This window comes from Montipora capricornis, chromosome 6 (assembly GCF_036669925.1).
Source record: "Montipora capricornis isolate CH-2021 chromosome 6, ASM3666992v2, whole genome shotgun sequence".
NCBI classification, from domain to species: domain Eukaryota; kingdom Metazoa; phylum Cnidaria; class Anthozoa; order Scleractinia; family Acroporidae; genus Montipora; species Montipora capricornis.
The window spans coordinates 28,803,705-28,822,890 of NC_090888.1; the positions used below are offsets into that span (position 1 = coordinate 28,803,705).

General features: G+C 39.1%; 1 long non-coding RNA gene across 1 annotated transcript in view; it reads left to right on the forward strand.

The window, feature by feature from the left end:
* Positions 1 to 1,113: 1,113 nt before the first annotated feature.
* Positions 1,114 to 19,186, forward strand: part of LOC138050420 (uncharacterized) — a 93,806-nt gene continuing 75,733 nt past the window's right edge. The window contains exons 1-2 of the long non-coding RNA XR_011132605.1: positions 1,114 to 1,281; positions 3,257 to 3,352. This is a non-coding gene — a long non-coding RNA (uncharacterized lncRNA). The remainder of the gene's footprint in view (positions 1,282 to 3,256; positions 3,353 to 19,186) is intronic.

The following is a 19,186-nucleotide window of genomic DNA, read 5'->3' on the forward strand; positions in this document are numbered from 1 at the left end:
ATTATTTCTTTTTATCGATCGCTAAGGCATTTTTTTTCTAGTGTCATTTTCAAATTTTACTCAACTCTGGGTTTGTTTGTTTGTTTGCGTTGTCATAGAAAATAATCCTTTTTCGGATGTTGCGCTTTTTTGACGCTGAAGAATCAATTGATCCGAGATCACATATCGGTTTTTTCATTTCCCCCCAAAAAAACGCACCCTTAATGAAGTGCTAGTTTTCTACCCATATGAACCGGGAAATGGGGCGACATAAGGAAAGACAAAAAGTTTCCGTGCCAATAAGTAAACATCGGCGAATGTCACTGTGTTTTCTGTCACACAACACTCAAAGAGACAAGAGAAAATGTATCCTAGCGTCGTCAAGTTAAACGGGTTTCGACAAAACACTGACCCCCGGTCAACTGACCCCCTTACTGACCCCCTACTGACCCCCTATAAAATCAATGGGAAAATGAATACTGCTTACTTAAGCCTCAACAACCCTTTTTAAACAGCATTGTTCAACAGTATTTAAGTCTAAGCATCCATTTTAAAAAGGTTAGCTTACATGACGTAATCGGCCATCACAATAATAATCGAAAACTAACCTTTTTAAAATGGGTGCTTAGACTTAAATACTGTTGAACAATGCCGTTTAAAAAGGGTTGTTGAGGCTTAAGTAAGCAGTATTCATTTTCCCATTGATTTTATAGTGGGTCAGTAGGGGAGTCAGTAAGGGGGTCAGTTGACCGGGGGTCAGTGTTTTGTCGAAACCCAAGTTAAACTTTGTAGGGAGACAACATCCAGTGCTCAAATCTCTGACTAGCGGTAAGTTTTCCCGGGTTTCTTTCTCGTCATTACCACTATTACGACCGGGGTCTTAGTTTTCGTACTACGAAAGCTAAAGCTTAAGAGCCCGGGGTCTCAGGTGACCTTAGGTGTTAGGTCTCATTTCGAGGGTTTAGTTTTCGTAACACCCCCAGGATGATTGGTTGTGTAAGGATACGCGAAAGTGACCGCAAAGCAGGGTTCGTCGATTGGGCAACTCTATTGGGCAACTCGATTGGACAAGATAATTCTCCAAATTATTGTCCAATCAGGAGAAGGGTTTCACAAGAGCATTAACGAGGAATTTCGCGAGGTTGCCTGTGAGGAATCTAACGTCAACACCTCCCAACTGTGAATCTCCCAATCGTTTTTTCACCGACACTGCAGACTGTCCCCGCTCGGAGACCTCTGGTATTGCGTGCGACGGTGTATTGTTGCTTGAAGCGTGTCTTTGTTACGAATCTCGACGAAAGGGTAAGTCCTTTGCAGTAACTGTATTCACTTGTAGTAACAAATCTGAAAATCATGCAAAATTGTTAGGTTGACCTAAAGTTTATGGTATTTTTTCTCCGGGTTTCGAACTCGAAGGATGGCGAGAGAAACGCAGGTAATGGATTAAAATTACAGGATACAGGGCCACATTGGAGACCGGTGGAAGTAGTGGTTCGGCATTGTCATTTAAACATTGGGGTCAGTTATACTTACTGGTTGCTCATTTGGCTCGGCAGTGGATGGCAAACGAGCCAAACGAGCCAGCTTGTCAGTAGAGACTCTGGATGTGGCAATGAATTCTGTAGTTTAGCCTGGATTAATAACGCTTCATTCCCCGAGGAATGTTGTTGTTGTGTATGAATTGAGTGCAGCAGCTTAAATTCCACCCAGTAGCCAGAATTTGTAATGGTAAGAATATTCGCAAAATGCTTGTTTGTTAACCAATTTAAGGGTATCTGGTATTCTCTCAGGTATGATATTATTTGCTTGCCTAGCTTGTTGATCTCTCCACATCCTTTCCCATAAATTAAGTTCTGCATCAAGGCCAGCAGCATTAGGAATGACAGTGTTGTCTTTTAAATAATCACAAAATTCTTGAACATTTTTTGCCTCCAATTCAAATTGTTTACCAGTAAAACAGAGTGATAGAATCATTTACAATCCACTCTGTCAGGAGTGGTCAAGGAAAACTCTAGTAAGATTTATTTTGTACTACATGTAGTCTTCAGGAGTTGGGGCTGGAGCATTTGCTCTGTAAAATTGTGTTTGAACTATTCTGGGCATACTGGGTTGAACTGAAACACTTCTTGCCAGATTAACAGCTTCAGTGTAGAGGTGGTGATGTCTTGTATCAATGTCAGCTTGCATTTGGCTTAGATCTGACTTTAAACTTGCAATTTCATCCTTTGCTTTCAAAAGATCCATTTCTTTCTTTTGTAGTTTAACTGTTAAGGGCCTAGTTAAATCCAATATACATTTACACTGTATGTCTGACAATTACCAGGGGGACAATGAAAGAGAACGTGACTGGATTAATCAAGTTGTGTGAATCATTTCTACTTTTTAATATTCCAATTTCCAATTGTTGTGTTCTCAGTTACCTGTACGTCACTGTTCAAAGTAATGTCTTCCAGTGACGAGATAATATCCCTTTTCACGGTTAGTTCTTTTCATTTGCGTTACAATGTAATCTAACGTTGATGCGAGGCAATTTCAGGTTAAAACTACTAAATAGCGTGAAATTGGCTCACATACATGCTAGATTGAATTGTAATGCAAATGAGTAAAACTAACGGTGAAAAGGGCTGTTGTTGGTAAAAGGGCAGCAATCCTGTCCATACCATCAGTTCTGGAGATCCATCTTGTTCTGCACACATCTATTACATGTAGCACTTGGTGATTGTTATTAGGCAGTATTTCTCTAATTTTGGCTATTAAACACTGCTGTTGTTTGGTGAATTGTTGAAAAAATCTGAAAGTGTTCTCACAACACTCATCATGGTACTTACAAGTGCTAAGGAACAATTAAGAGTCAGCAACAGAAAGATTAAGACGATGGTTCATACAGTGCACGTAATATACATGTATGGCTTTCTTATGTGCTTGTCTGATGAGTGATGAAGCTCCATGAAGTCGTTCCGCCATGTTTCCAGCAACATCATAACATTGTCCTCAACAATCATCTATACATGTAGATAACTTTAAGTCTGCACTGGCTTGTACAAAAGGTTCCTTGATTGTAACCCCAGCTGTTCCTCCTTCACACAAGTAAAACCAAGCAAACTCCTTTATAATATTTTCCTCAGAATCCTTAAATCAAATTACCACAGAAAGATGTTCCTTATTTGATATGTCTGCTAAAAAAGTACTTGCTTTCCCTTACCTCGTGTGACAAATTGTTTGAAATATATTTTCCAAACTGTTGTTATCATATCGTTCTGAAATGTTTTAGATGTAGGTTTCCTTGCAGAGTTTGATCACCCCTGTCATATCAAAATGCTAGGAGTGCCTGAAAATTCCCTTTGAGATTTTCATTACTTGGATCATCACAAAGGTATGTTATTACGACCACAGAAAACAGCTTTAAAACAATGACCCCATAATTTCACACTCCCTTCTACAGTATTTGCTGACACAACAGGTTGTTTAGCTGTTCATCAATTTGTACAATTTGTTACCTTATGTTTCTGACAAACTTACATGTATTCATGGCAATGTCCAAAACGTTACGGGTGCCTTGACCACATTCCCTTGCAAAAAAAACACACAGAAACAAAAGTCTCCATCCAGGAACTTGGAATAAACTAACCAAGGAAATTGCTGAAGCCAGGTTTGATTAAACTTTCGAGATTTTCCTCCACTCAAGTATTCTTCGAGGGAATACAAAATGATCGCTGTGTGGACTCCACACTTTGTTGATGACTTCAAGCTTCCTTGTGTCAGAAAAAGAACTTAAAACACCAATATCAAAAGGAGAGCAGTCTTCCTTCCTACAAACAGGTTCACCACATGGAATATTGTTTCAGTTGTTAGCCATTTGTGACAAATTGTACTCAAGTAAGAGCAACTGTTATTGATCGCTCTGAGTAGTACCATCTCAGTCACTAGCCGATCGAAAACGATTCTGAACAGTTCAACTTAAACAACAGGGCCGTTGCCAGACAACCACTAGTTCCATAACACAAGGCATGTGAAAATTGTGGGCCCCACCTTTGGTAAACCCAATTTTTGCGTGGGCAATGAGCGAAAGCAATGCAAATGTGTGAAAATGGAAAGGTTAAACTCATTTAAGAAACATCAAAGGTCAAGAAAATGTTGTAAATTCCATTGTACATGTAGGTTCTTTATTCATTTTATTTGTTTATTGATCACCCGTAAAATGTTGACTAGTTCCATAGAACTAGTGGAACTAGTCTAGATCTAGTTTATAAGTAGTTTTTTGTAAACACATTTCAGAATGAAAACTAGGGATGAAAAACTATGTTTGATCTGCGTGAGATCATTTTCAAGTTGTAGAAAAAGCGAATGAAATATACATACACTGTATATAAAAAAGGTGAAGTCACTGCTTACGAGCCAGAAGGCCCATCAGGCTGGCGCTTATCTCTGGTTTCAGTAGCATTAAGCGACTAGGAGTATTTATACTCCCCCCTGGATGGGATGCTAGTCCATCGCAGGGTTACCCCCAGCATTACGCCGGTACCCAATTATACACCTGGGTGGAGAGAGGCACCATGAGAGTAAAGTGTCTTGCCCAAGAACACAGTGCAATGTCCCCGGCCAGGCCCCAAACCCGGACCACTCGATCCGGAGTCGAGCGCACTAACCATGAGGCCACCGCGCCTCCCACTGTACACTGTAGGCAAGTATGTATACACTGTATGCAAGTACAAATTTGGGCGTGATAGGGTCCAACGATAAAAATTATATGTAAAATTAATGCAAACGCTAAAATGTAAGTGTTAAAATAATAAAATACTACATGTATAGAAAACTATATAAATTACTTTGCGCGGATTGAATCAGACTGTTCAAAGTTTGTGTAAGCTCCTTTATAAAGAGCATTTCATAGATCAGGCAATCAAATTTATTTTGGCACTTTCCCAAGATCATAAAATCACGAACAGAGTACAAAAATAGGAATGACTCTGAAAAATAGCACGAGTTCAAATCAGGCATCCAACAGAATTAAAGCAGAGTTAATGGAGGGGACTCTGATTAAAGGACTCAAAATTTTGCAGTGTACGTGCATTTCCTGTAAAGTAGTAGTAAGACGATCATACAGAAAACAATGTTGGGGAAAAAGCGTCAATCATTGACATATTCACAAGCAAACGCTTCAAACAAGAAATAATTTAAGCTTTAACATAGTAATGGCATATAGTGAAATGGATCAAGATGTGAAAAATAGGCCTGGAATGGAAAGGCAAATGGACTTTTCCATTTCAGTTCCATGCAATTATAATTCAATTCAAACATCTGAAAAGAGAAATGGAAGTTATAGTGTACACTGGTCTGTCCTCTGATGAGATTTACCTCAGTCAAAACACTTGGTGCACTGGAGGGGTGGAAAGCAACGAAAGATGTACCTTACCCATTTTCTCCTTTTGAGTTGGCAACTGGTTTTGTGCAAGGAATACCTGGAGAATGAAACCACTGATTCGGGTCGCAGAATTCCTTGTGTAGCTTGGGTCAACTCCCTTACCAAAATGAAGTATACACTGTACTATAAGTAGAATTATTTTGTACTCAAAGTATACTGAAGAAATATACATAAAGTATACTTTAAGTCTACTTAAAGTATACTTTAAACTACTACTAAAAGTAGACTTGTACTATACTTGTTTCCACCTGATTTTGGAACATCAAAAAGTACACTGTGCAGTATACTTAAAGCATACTTACATGATGACGCATCTATACTGTGCAGTATACTTAAAGTATACTTACATGATGACACAACTACCAGTACAGTACAATGGCAAGTGCAGCATACTTTAAGTATACTCACCATTTATTTTTCCTACCCTCACAGGAGCACAAAATAAGGCCCAGAGTATTACATATATATAATGCAAATTCAAAGACAGTCTCATTTATGTGTTTGAGTAGTTTGTATTATTCTCTGCATCACAAATTCTTAAAATATCACTCATTTATATACATGTACATCCAGTCCATCTTTTGGACAACAAAAACCATATTAAAAAGTAGCTGTCTTAGATTAATTTACTTTTGCTTTTTCTATTTTTATCAATGTTCAAATAATTATTATTGATTTATCATATCTTTCACAAAAATATTATTGCAATGATGGTGTGTCACTTTTCTTTGTTGTGCAAATTGCTGTGTATAATTTGCCGGTTTTCACTGTCACACCATCATCAAAACCATAAGGCAAATAAAGTCAAGAATCAAAGAGATAAAAAGATATGGATATTTAAACAATCTCACAAAGGTTCAGGTCTGTGCGATGTGTCGTGCGGGATATATTCGAAGAAATGTTTTACTCAAATTTATAAGGCTTTGTATGGAGACGCCATGTTTGTGTCCCTCTCAGGGGCACAAATATGGCGGCCGGAAGCTGATAAAAACATGTCATCGAGTTTTGCTATAAAAAGCCAGTAGTTGTCTTCTGAGGGAGCTCATAAACACCTATGTGAGTACTTATTCTCATACAAGGACTGTTCAGATTGCAAAATCTCAGCGGATAACATAGTGACACGAAAAAGGTTAGAAATTCAACCTTGCTTTATCACAAGACGAAAAAACCCCACCAAACTGAAAATTTGTGAAAAGACAAGTCTTAAGCTGTTCTAATAACTAACTAAACTAAAATCTGAAAAGGATTGATAATTCCTAATTTTTTTAGTTTTGATGACATCACGTGAAAACCAAGAATAACGAAAAAATACGTACTAAAATAAAGACCTAAATTGTTATAAGATGTACATACACGTACATTGTAAGGATAAACAGAAAAATATCCAGAAACAGGACATGGTTTACAAAGGAAGTGCATGATTACCCTGTACTCAGATGATGAATTAAGTGATCAAGATTACTTGATGAATTTCTGATAAAAATTCTGTCACCTCAGCTTGGATGCCAATTAATCAATTGCCATGTCACACATAAAAAACAACTGAGCAAAGGATAGTCACTTTTACTACAAACAAACAGTATTATGGCTAATCTTCTTTAAATGACCTGAAAATGCACAAAAGTTGTGCTTTTCTAGGTGGCTGCCACCCATTTGCCTTTGTTGTCATAGAACTTAATTTGTTGCGCAGGGCTTTCCCCCAGCCTTGACAGCAAAATCTGCAAAGAAAATGTACATTAAGGTAAAATTATACAGTTTACATGTTTAAACCTTCAAAACAGGCAGAAACATTGAAAGACTTAATACCACTCCCACAAATTAATTTAAACTCATTACTAGTGTTGTGACAAAAAGTGTTTCATAAAGATTAGTGTTTACGTAAAGAGAGGGCTTTTACTGATGATTATCATAAGAATGAAAGAGTAAATCTGGAATATGCAAACTGGGCATCAGTTTTAAGGTTTTGTCAAGAATGACATCCATTCAGTTCTTCTATAGTACATGCTCACTTATTAAGAATTCAAGTGAGTTTTTTACATAAACTGAGCTCAACTCAACTCAAATCTCAATAGTTTTATTATAGAAGCCTGACGTGCACAAATCTTTTGCTTTGTTTCATTGCGGCAATCAATCTATTTGAAACCTTGATAAAAGTGATATTTATGATTGTGAAGGTCCATGTCCTTACCCATGTTCTTTTCATGTCCAATGAACTGTTTGTTTTACATTTGTGACCGAGTGGACAAGAAAATTCTGCCAATTTTTTTCACAGCTGACTGTTTTACAGTGGAGTGGACTTATTCTGTTGGAACTCTGGAGTGAGTGTCAGCATGACTGCACATCAATTTGGGCTCTTTTGTTGTGTTTTCATGATATAGAGATGGAGCATCAGATGTTTGCATTGTAAGGGGAGTCAGAACATTTGAAAATGATTGAACACTATGATGAAATCATAGTCTACAGGGGTTTAAAATTAGAGAGGACTTAATGATGTGCATGGCAATTTTATGCATTCCACCCAGTTGTCCATGCAGCTGCTGCCACATGATGTGAGAGAAATCAAACATTTTTGTAGTTGTGTTGAGTAAACTTTTGGATGACCGAAAGCCTTTCTCATTTAGTCTTTGTTATTCTTATTATTCTAATTTTATTTCAGGGTACAGTACATGTACTTAATAGATGACCTGGAGTGTGTTCAAAAGATCTCTATCTATCCATCTATCCATCTATCTATCTATCTATCTATCTATCTATCTACCCATCTATCTATCTATCTATCTGTCTATCTATCTATCTATCTATCTATCTATCTATCTATCTATCTATCTTATCTATCTATCTATCTACCCATCTATCTATCTATCTATATACTTTATGTATGAAGAAGGCTGGAAATCCAACAATGCAGTCACTAGGCAGTAGCAGTGAACTACTACTGACTGATCCTTTTGAATGAAAAACTTATGTGCCATGAGAGGGAATTGAACCTGCGTCTCCCTGGTTACTAGTTTGGTGTGCTAACCACTGCACCATCTCGACAACCCTGCTGCGGGCAAGAGAGCAATCAGTGAAGATACTGGTTAGCCGCGGGGTTACCCTGCATTATTTATATCTTTCTGTCTATCTGTGGGTCTGTCTGTTTGACTGACTGGCTGACTGGCTGAAGAATGAACTCCCACTTACTCTTATTCCATTCGCTGATGATATTGTACACAGCTGTTGTGGTTTTTGCCAACATTTTCAAACTGAGCAACCAAACCTTTGCCTATAAATTTAGTTAAAAAATCCACCTACTGTATACCTACAATTTATGTACCTAATTTGTCCATTTCTCAACAAGATGATGACATGGTAAGATAAATTTATATTTAAAAATGCAATGTACAAATGTATGAAACATTGATGTCAAATTTTCCTCATGTTCTGTTTATTTATACTGTATCAAGATACAGCTTAATGGCAATTATTTAGCATTTTTCTGATTGCTTTGACTTTGCCTAAATTATTTCAGGCTGGGGAAAAGTGGAGGATTGTCAATCACGAATTTACGGCTGAATAGTGTAGATGCACGTTAGAATTATATCGTCTGACACTTTTCACCGGGTTTATTGCGCAGGAAAAAACCATAGGCAGTAAACGTTGTCTCAAAACATGACGAAACTGAAATTTACAACTGCATAACATTGTTTTATTCAATAGAACTGTTTACAAGCAAGCAATGCTGCAATCGCCAGCAGCTGCGAGCATCTGATTCCAAAGAGCCAAAAACAAGAATACCAAAGAAAGCAATCGAAAGACAAGCATGAATAAAACTGCCTTTTGCGGTGTTGAATTCATAGTATGCATGACATTTGAGGCCTGTACAATATAACCCTGCGGTGCTACTTGACACACGAAAGGCTGTCACAAAATTACAGAGGCCTCTTTCACCTACGGAAATAACCAGAAGTGGGATGACAATCGTCCCCCAAAAATTCCTGATGTGCAAGGGAAAGGCATGCCTAAAGTAAAATCCTGCAAGCAGTGATAGCTAAAAAGGAAACGTCATGTCATGGCTTTTTAGAATAATTCATGCACTGAAAATATCCTGCCTCCACACCCGCTTCGTTCATTTCTATAGGTCCGTCCCTTATTTAATAGAAAATAATTTTCTATTGCCAGAACTGCTGGAAGTTCCGGTAGGGATATAATCACACATGAGGGATGCTTTCAGAAGTTTTCAAGAACTTTTCGGCATTTCTTCATTTCTTTTTTTTTTAAAATAATATATGCCCAAAGCACTACGTACAGCTACTATAAATGAAACTGCTAAAGGGCACAGATGGAGAAATACATGTTTTCTACCACAACTACTGCAAAAATTATATCTAGATCTTAAAGCAAAGGAAAAAAAAACCAGAACATTAAAAAAAGAAAAAATAAGTAATTTCTTCAACCAATCTAGCAGTTCTATCTTCAAACAAATCTCTCTACTTTTACAGTTAAAGTGGCTTTTCAAACTATTCGGGCGTTTACGCTCGTTCTATAGCTTGCTCCTGGTTGGTCGTTGTTTGTAGCATCGGTGAGGCTGACGAAGGCCTTTAAGCCTCTTATCCGCTTCCACGCACACTTGAGTGATAATGGTCTGCATCGTGCCCTTGGTTTGTAACGCGTCAATCAGCGGTTGCTTGCTTCCGCACTGATTCTTCCTCTACATCATCCGTACGACGACTGAAATGAAGAGAGTAAAGGACTGTGTAAAAATACACAGGTGACATTACACACGTAGAACACTATAATGTATATGTATCTATTACGCTTACAGATTTCTACCAAACTTACAGCAGATTTTCCAGCTTTGCCCTTTTCACAGAATACAGCAATATCCATTCCGAGGACTTGTATTTTCTCTACAAAAGACAAAAAAGGTAGTGAGGCAAACGCTGTAAATAAATAAGGGCCACAAGTTCGTTAGCTTTTTAGCTATTCAGTGTTACCCTCACCAAATAAAGTGTTTACTTCCTTACCTACTACACGTGATTTGCTTGTGATGCACTTCAGATGTCAGACAGTTCAGGGAAAGTTACCATAATCTGGGAACGATGCCTTAACTTAACTGCTTCTTTTCTGCTGTTGTCCCGCTTTGTGGTGTGTTCTATTGAGGGCTCTTTTTCAAACTCTTTCAGAATCTTCTCGTCCCCCTGTTTACTTTCTTCCCTAAAATTAAGCACAATACAAGTAAAAGATAAGACTTAATTTACAAATTATCAGGAACAGGAATTATCACAGTAGTTGTAGGCGACTTAAAAAAATTCCACCCCTCACAGACCACTTACACACCACCTAAAAAACTAAACGTCCTCAAAACAAATATATTTCGTTCCAGCAGTAAACCACACAACATGGGAAAAACAAACAAGTAAATGAACCACCTATTATTTCTCTTACTAATAACACACTAGGCTTTCATGACAAGTCAGAGCTCTCATCATTAATGGGTCGATCAACAATGAGAAAAGAAAACTTTCAAATTCTTCTTTCTTCATACTTTCGCTTGTCACACTCAATTGAAGATGATAATCCTTTCAATCACCACCTATAGAGAAAAGTGATGATCAAGATTACTTTGGGGAGGTATTTCACGACAATTAGGGACTCAGTACAGTAGCAAAGTAAACTCAATTCTGTTCTTGTGACCTCCTTCAAAACAAAAATGCTTCACTTTGAATCAATCGCCAGCCTCCCTTGTAGCTCTCTTCTAATAATTAAGAACCCCTCATACCTCCCCCACCCCTACCATGACAATTTAAGCTTGATCACGGGAGAGCTGGGATCTTTATCTGCTGCAGACTGCACATTGTTGTCTTTTACTGAACTCAATGAACTATCTGGAATATCACAGTCACTTTGGCACAGCATCAACAGTGTTCTCCAGAGATTTTGAAGTTGTCAGCCAAAATTTTAATATAGCCAGCTGGTGTATGGCGAGTGCCCGGAGGGCAAGAGCCCCCTAGGGGGATCCGGGGGCATGGCCCCCCTGGAAAATTTTTTAAAAATAGGTCTCTGGAGATGGAATTTGAGGCATTTTGGGCATACTGCGGCAGGAAAAAAATATGTAATTTTCCTCTTAGTTTTTGTGCATATTTTGGAGTCCATAATGATACAGTGATAATAAGATATTTGTTTGTCTCCCAATACTAATACAATCATTACGTATTAGTTCACATCATTTATCCTTTTACTTCTCTCAGTGAATTTTAGTGAAACCCATGATTCCAGTGCAACAGATTAAATTTACTTAAGTTCAGTTGATAAAGTAAAGTTTTTGACATAACTAATCATCGTCCATATCAAACTCAAAGTCTGAATCAATGCCAGATTCAACATCTCCCATATCCATGGCATCCAGTGCATCATGACACAAATCAGCGTTGCTGGCAACTGCTTGAGCTACAACCTGGACTTGAGCATCAAGTTCAGTTTCCACAGATTCTGCACCATCTTCTTGGGCTTCAGATCTAGAGACATGAAGGTAATCTGGGAATTCCACTTGTATACCAACGCCAGTTTTTGTGGCTGGATGGTGAAGACTCCCTTCATGGTCTGATCCTCCAAACATTGGTAGCTTCTTAAGAGATGGCAGATTTCTGAAGTGAGTCTTTCTTCAGACTTTGGTTGCTTCTGTAAGCATCTCCTTGCAGTCTTCAGTATTGTGATTTGGGCCATTGAGAGAAATGTGCAGCAGGCTGGCCATCATATCATTCTTAAGTCGACTTCTCAACCTCGTCTTTACCCTCTTGACTGCCCTTGCACCCCCTTCCGCAACGGCATTAGACATGGGCTGGGTAAGGTTAATCTGAGCAGCATCCACGATTTGTGCAAAGTTGATTCTGTGAGCTACCTGCTCTTTAACAACTTTTCTGAGAATGAACTCATCTTTCCCCCTGAGAACAGCAGAGGGTACCTTCCATGATGACATCAGGTACTTGAAGTTGTACCACTGCGCAAGTGTGTGATCTTTGTCAAACTGGAACTGCTTGCACAGCACTTTTACTTTATCCACACCATACTTCTTGAAGGCTGGATCTTCTGGCTTTGGGAGGCAGGTCGGATTGAAAATGGAAAATGCTTCAAGAACGGGTGCTGCCTCTTTAAATCTTCTATCTAGGTTCCTCTCGAGGGCAGTTGTGTAGTTAACTACAAGATTTTTCAGGAATGCTTCTTCCTGGCTATCATCTTTAAGCTCCAGTTCTAAAGAAGCATAGTCTCCACCTGGCTGAATGGCTGTTTGCAACTCAAGAACAAGGTCAAAGGAGGATTGGATTTCAGAAATTCTAGATTTGGTGAAGACCTTGAGCTGTAGCATCAGCTTCCTTAAACTGCCTCATTGTCTGCATCAGGGCAAGAAGGTCTCGACAGATGCTTGAAACACTTTGGCGAGTTGAAAGCCACCTTGTCCTGGAAGCTTTCTGCATCTTCACTGCCAGAGACTTGGACAGCATTTTCTGTTTAGAAGGGTCATCATTAGCATTAGCCAGCTTTATTTTCTGAAGTGACACACATACCTTCACAAATGCTGTACAGCGTTTTGGGAACTCCAGCCACTTCCACAACTGACAAAGGGTAACTTCGATGGTCTGGATATACTTCACAGTGTCATTAGCATCACTGCATGCCAAGGCAAGCCTGTGGTTAATGCAGTGACTGCGCACCATGATGCTACACACTTTTTGAAGTCTGGCACCAACACCATTATTTTTGCCAGTCATGACATTTGCACCATCTGAGCCAAAACCACAAACTAAAGCAAGGTTTAGACCACAGACTGTCAGCTCCTCAGTGATGAGCCTTGTGAGCTGATTCTGATGTCTCAAGAACATCTTTTACCTCAAGAAAATCAAAATGTGTCCTCCCTTCCTCATCAACATAGCCAATATAGATCAACAGCTGCTCTAGGGTAGCACAATCCGTCACCTTGTCAGAGACCAAGAGACTAAACCACTTAGCATCCTTGACTCTTTGAATTAGTGTCTCCTTGATAAGCTGACCAAGGAGGAGGCGCATCTCTCGCTGACTTCGTTCACTTGTATTATTGAACTCTTGCATTTCCATGACACCAATGTGCTTTTCCAACTCAATCAGGGAGAGGAGTTTCGTGTTGGCCAGTTCTTCTTTTCCAAGCCAATAAGAGCTCACAAACACGTTGTAGGTTACTTTATCAGCCACCTCTGAGTCACTTTATACTGGTTAGCCAAGGAAGAATTCCTTCTCTCCAACTCGCAGGTTGTAGTTGGTGGATGGTGCTAAGTTGAATGTGTTCTGTTTGTTGTACTTGTTTTTGGTGTTATGAACACAGCACAGTAAGCAAAACGTCCCTTCACAGTAGACCAGCCACCACATACCTAAAATTAAAGCAAAAAACAGGCATTGTAGTCATTGTAAAAACCAGAACTGAATTTTTTATTATAGCAAACATTTTTATCATAAAATGTGTTAATATTAACAAAACGTAATACAGTATGTTTCATTTATATTTACCTGTTTTGTCACAGAATGAAGTTTTTTTGTCAGTGAGCCATGAGTGTTTGAACATATCCACTCCCTTCCTTTTCCCTTCTGTTGTTTTCTTCTGGCTTTGGATTCTGACCCTTTCAGCTTCAGATATGTCTGAGGATTTTCCACTACAGGTGTAAAAGCTATGTAATTGCTTCTTTTCCATGGCATCTGAAAAACAGTCTTCTAACAGAGAAATTGCTTCTGGAGTTGGTAACATGTCAGGCATTGGATGTATGCTTGCTTCCAGGGAAATTGGACTGTGCTCTCTGCCAGCACTGCAGGAATTTTGTATGCATTGCTGCTCAGAGGTAGTTGCATTCTCAAGAGAGAGTTGCTGAGTACTTGATGAAGCTAAATTGGTGTGATTTGGAGTGGAGAAAATATTAAAATTTGTTTCAAAATTGCAAGCTGTCAAATGGAAGTTTTTTATTGTCCTCCTTTAATTTTCCTTGATCAGGTGCGGAAAATAAAAACTAGATGCGAAGAGACTGGGCCTGACTTTCAACATGGCTGTCATTTTTTGGTGGTGTGTTTACTCTTTAGCAACGAGGAATAAAATGTCAACTTGTAAATATCTACCTTCGTTTTCCTAAAATGTTGTGTTTCTAAACCTAAGAGGGTTGACACATGCTTGAAAACCATGTGGGATGAAGTTATCTTGAAGAAACCAACACGTTTTACATTGCGCGATTGAACAGTTGATCGGACGGCACGTGGTAATGTATGCAGACTTTAACCTGCTTTTCATAAACTTACCGATTTCTGTTCGTTCATTGGGAATAAGGAAACTTGTCATTCCGTCTTTTTGATTTTCCACGGATTTTCGCTTTGACATCGCCTAGAGACTTGATGTAAAATTTCTTGTCGTAATCTCCAGTTGTTCGCATCCACATGCTCTTTCCGAAGACGAACTCGTATGAAGGAAATTATGAAGTTCGACACAATTCCTGGCAAAACTTGACGTTTAATTGACAGCTTCCGGCCAATGCACTTTAAAACAAATATTTTCAGTATGTATGTCTGCCTTCAAGTAGAGCTTAAGCTATTGTTTATCGTTTCCTTTGGAAATAACATGAACGCGTACTATTTTTGGTACTTGAGATTTTTAGCCGAAATCATGCAACGTGCGAAGATATTTTACAGAAACTATAGCATTTTTTTTTTGTGCTTTTGTCTAACAGAAGTAGCCGGTGCTTGATACACAAGTAGCCGGCAAAAACGCCGGCTGCCGGCGCTTCTGGAGAATACTGCATCAAGTACCGTTTGATGTGCTGGAGGGACACTACTTTAACAAGGTTTTTTCCTGCTTCCTTGCAGAGCCTGCAGGCGCCTTTCTCTGCATTACGTTCAGTTATGCGGTAGGGGCCGTGCCATTGGTCCTCCCATTTGTGGCCCTTCTTGGTCTTTTGAATCTTGTTTCGTTGCAACACTTGATCACCCACCATAAAAGGACAAACCGGGTGACCTCTTTTTTTTTATGTACTGTTCCTGTTGTTTTTTCTGCGCTGCTTTAATGTTTGCATCGACAACAGGAATCAACACATCTCGCATAGAGCCGTTTTCGTATGACCTTGAAATACTTACGCGCGAGCACGAACAAAACAAGAATGACAACGCAAGGGCACAATTTGATTGGTTGTTGAAACGCACACAGATTTTAATTGGCTTAGCGAACAAGTGTTGTAACGCAAGCAAAAGTCGGTAAAGACTCTGGCTAATTTTGACCGAAAGAAGCTCAAAAAATGCCTGAATGGAGAGAAAATGCCTTACACGGAATTTACCAATTTGGAGCAGCTTGTCTGATGCAAAAAAGATACCAAATTTTAGCAGATTATGCAGCAAACAGAAGTTTTGCGGCTTGTGCACGAGAAAACCGCGTATCCTATAACACTGCTAGAGCAATTTGTGAAAAATTTATCGCTACCAGAGATTGTCAAGCTGGAAAACCTGCCAGCAAAATGCAGCCGTGTATGGCAGCTTATCTGGAAGCTATGATTTACGTAGACCCGTTTTTGTAAACTTGAGGAAATTCAAGACCGACTGACCCCCTCGTTACCCGTAATTTGTTGGACTCTTCATGATCTAAATTTGACAAAACACAAGTCCACGAAAGTTCCTCAAGAGCGATTCACGCCATACAACCTTGTAAGTAGACAAGCTTATGTCCAGTGGAGAAACCGGCAGGATCCTACAAAATTGACGAGACGGCATTTAACAAATTGACAGACGTACGAACGGCTGGTTGGTGCGCTGTTGGCGACTTCTTACCCAGCGTCGAATAAAGAGGGATGTTCGCGAAAAAATCTCTGCGTTTGCAGTGGTAGGCTTCAATGAAGGAGTGGTCAATTGCTACCCAGTTGGTGGTAGTTTAAATGTGCTTTCCATCACAAATGGAATTGAACATCACTTCTTACCACATTTGCAGACAGTTTTCTCGTTCTGGACAATGCCTTGGTGCTCAACGACATTGCTGTACAAAATGTTTTGTCTCGCAAGAACGTAACTCTAGTCAAGATGCCCACTTACTCCTTCGACTTAAATCCCATCGAAAGCGTGTTTAGCATAGTGAAAGCCAATGCTCTGAAGACTCCAGGTGCCATTCGCACACGTGGGATGGTTAGCATCGTAAATGCTTTTGCAGGTGTAACTATTCCAGTAGTGCAGTCGTTTTATCAAAGAAGTTGGCAAGTACAATTCTAATTAAGCTTAATAATTGTAAAGATCTCCGATCTTAGCTAAAATGCCCTTGCCTAGAACAAGAATAACGACCACTGTGATTCTTCAAAGTTAAGCACACCAACACAAATAAATGAAGTGGACGGGTATATTCATGGACACTGGAAATAAGAAGAAGATTTCTGTGGTCGCTTTACTGAGCGAGCAGTTGAGTCCAGAATATTTGCCTCCAATAGAAGTCTCCGACTTCCTCTCATACTTGGTTCTAGAGACAAGCCATTAAATGAATAAGCAATTTAAGGCTTTGAAAAGTCTACAGGCTTATAATCAAATGATTTCTGGCTTTGTCGAGTCAGTTAATGGAAAGGAAATCTCGGACAAGTTTGTTGTAGTGGCTAAAGTGCGACATTCGCAGAGCATGAGAGATCCCCTAGTGAATATTTGGATCATCGCAGAGAAAGGTGGAACCATTTCTCAGCGCTTTTTTTAAATTGCAAAGCAGGACTAGGCGAAACCTGCTCCCTTGTGGTGAGTGCTCTGTTTTGCATCAAAGCCATAACACTGCTCCCATGAAAGTTCACCTGTTCTCAAGTGAAATGCACATGGATTTTAGTGACGTATGTGAACGAAGTACCATACGCAAGAGCAAAGGATATCGATTTCTTTTTTTTTGCTCAAAAGCTAAAAACAGTATTGAATCACAAAATTGAATCATTACATGTACCTCCAAATGCTGGGGAGGAAAAGAAAACAACTACTATAGAACAACGCTGTGAACAACAATTTGGTTCTACTCTGCTATCAGATAGAGAAATGGAGGAGGTCTATGCCAAACTGAATAAGTGTAGTAACAAAGCTGTGTCCCTAAGCTTGATTGATCCTTATGCCAATCAGTTTATCAATGAAAGCCGCACACTAGCAACCATTTCAGACTTATTTCAGACTAAAAATCTTGATCTTCAGTACCTGGAGCTACTTAAATTGTGTACTAAGATCACATTAAAATATTTCTGAGGAGTAGTGAATTTGTGCAAATTGTACATACTGTATCAGACATGTATTTCTTTACACAACATTTTATTGTCTCGAGTAACACTTAAACATGAAAAGGAGCAAGAGTCTAAGAGCTAGATGGTCCAAGACATTTAATTGCTACTCATTGCTTCCAATGAAGCATGAAACTCTGAATAGCAATTAAATGTCTTGGACCGAATGATCCAGCTCTTCGGCTACATTATTATACAATATATATTCTTACAATGGTTGCTAAAGAGAGAAAAATGCTACAACATTGTCTGTACAACACTGTTTCATGAGCTAATGTACAGTGCCGCTCGAAACTATTAGTGCATTTGCATGCGGTAATACCTCGTCTTTGCCGATAGTGTTTACCGCGAAATCACCTAGGTTGGACGAAAACCGCAACCGAGGCAAAGACGAAAGCAACCGAATGCCGCGGCCGACTTAATTGCGGTAATGTGCCGCAAGAAAACAATGGTACTTTGCAAAGCATTGTTTAATATTATCACACCTAGCTCCCTAAGGTAAAGAATGAATATCCAAGCTGTTTTTCACAGCACCGACGCAACGCAATGCAACGCACTGTTAAATATGTTCATCTCATTTGTGCCGTGACAGCTGACAGAGCTTTATGTTTAATAACTTGTAAGTTTTCCGCTATCATCATCAACAGTTCTTCGAAAGGGGTAAAAGGACATTTCTTTTTAAAAAACTGTGGATTATGCGTAACTTAAGTCGCCGCCAGTGCAAATGGTCCGACAGAAAATATGTATATTTAGAATAAAAAGCGCTTCAAATTTTGCGTCCGGTCCAAATAGAAATGTTTGCAGGATAGTTGTTGAAAAGCGCAAACTTTTAACTAAACCTTACTACAACATGTATTCCCGAAGTTTCTTAAGCAAGTCCTGACCACTCCTTGTCGCGCGTTAATTACGATCATTTCTGATTCAAAATATTAAGTGGCAGGTAATTCAGCAGTTGAGCTTGAAATTCAGAAATATTCATTCCTCTCAATTGTTAAGATTAACTTAAATTAATGCTTCAACGATCACACGATAGACGAGTTCAATGAAGCCTCTGCCAATTTGGCGAGTGAAAACGTAAATAAACTAAGCTGCATGCTTCCGTCACGCAAGCGAGAGCGATAGCTCATGAAATACGCTGTTCGATTCAAACTGCTTGACAAGTTTGTAACAAATGGAGAGCCACTTTGCTCGAACGGCTGCCAATTACTTGTAAAGTTAATCGTTTTCTTTCATCTTTCGGGCGATAAGATCGAAATGACTTTCGCGTATCTTTCAAGGCCGGCCGCTAGACGAACCGTTAAGACGAGTTTTCCCAAACACGTGTAACTTTCTTGATAGAATTTCTGCTGATCTTTATAACATCTGTATTAAACAGATTTCGAACAACTTTTAGAAATCTTGTCGTTTGCTGGAAACAGAAAAACGATCAACGCTTTATGAATGCGACTTTATTATAATCGAATGTGCCAAACTTCGCAGATTGTAAATACGGCAAATACGCATACTAATTATCGCTGCGACTGATCCG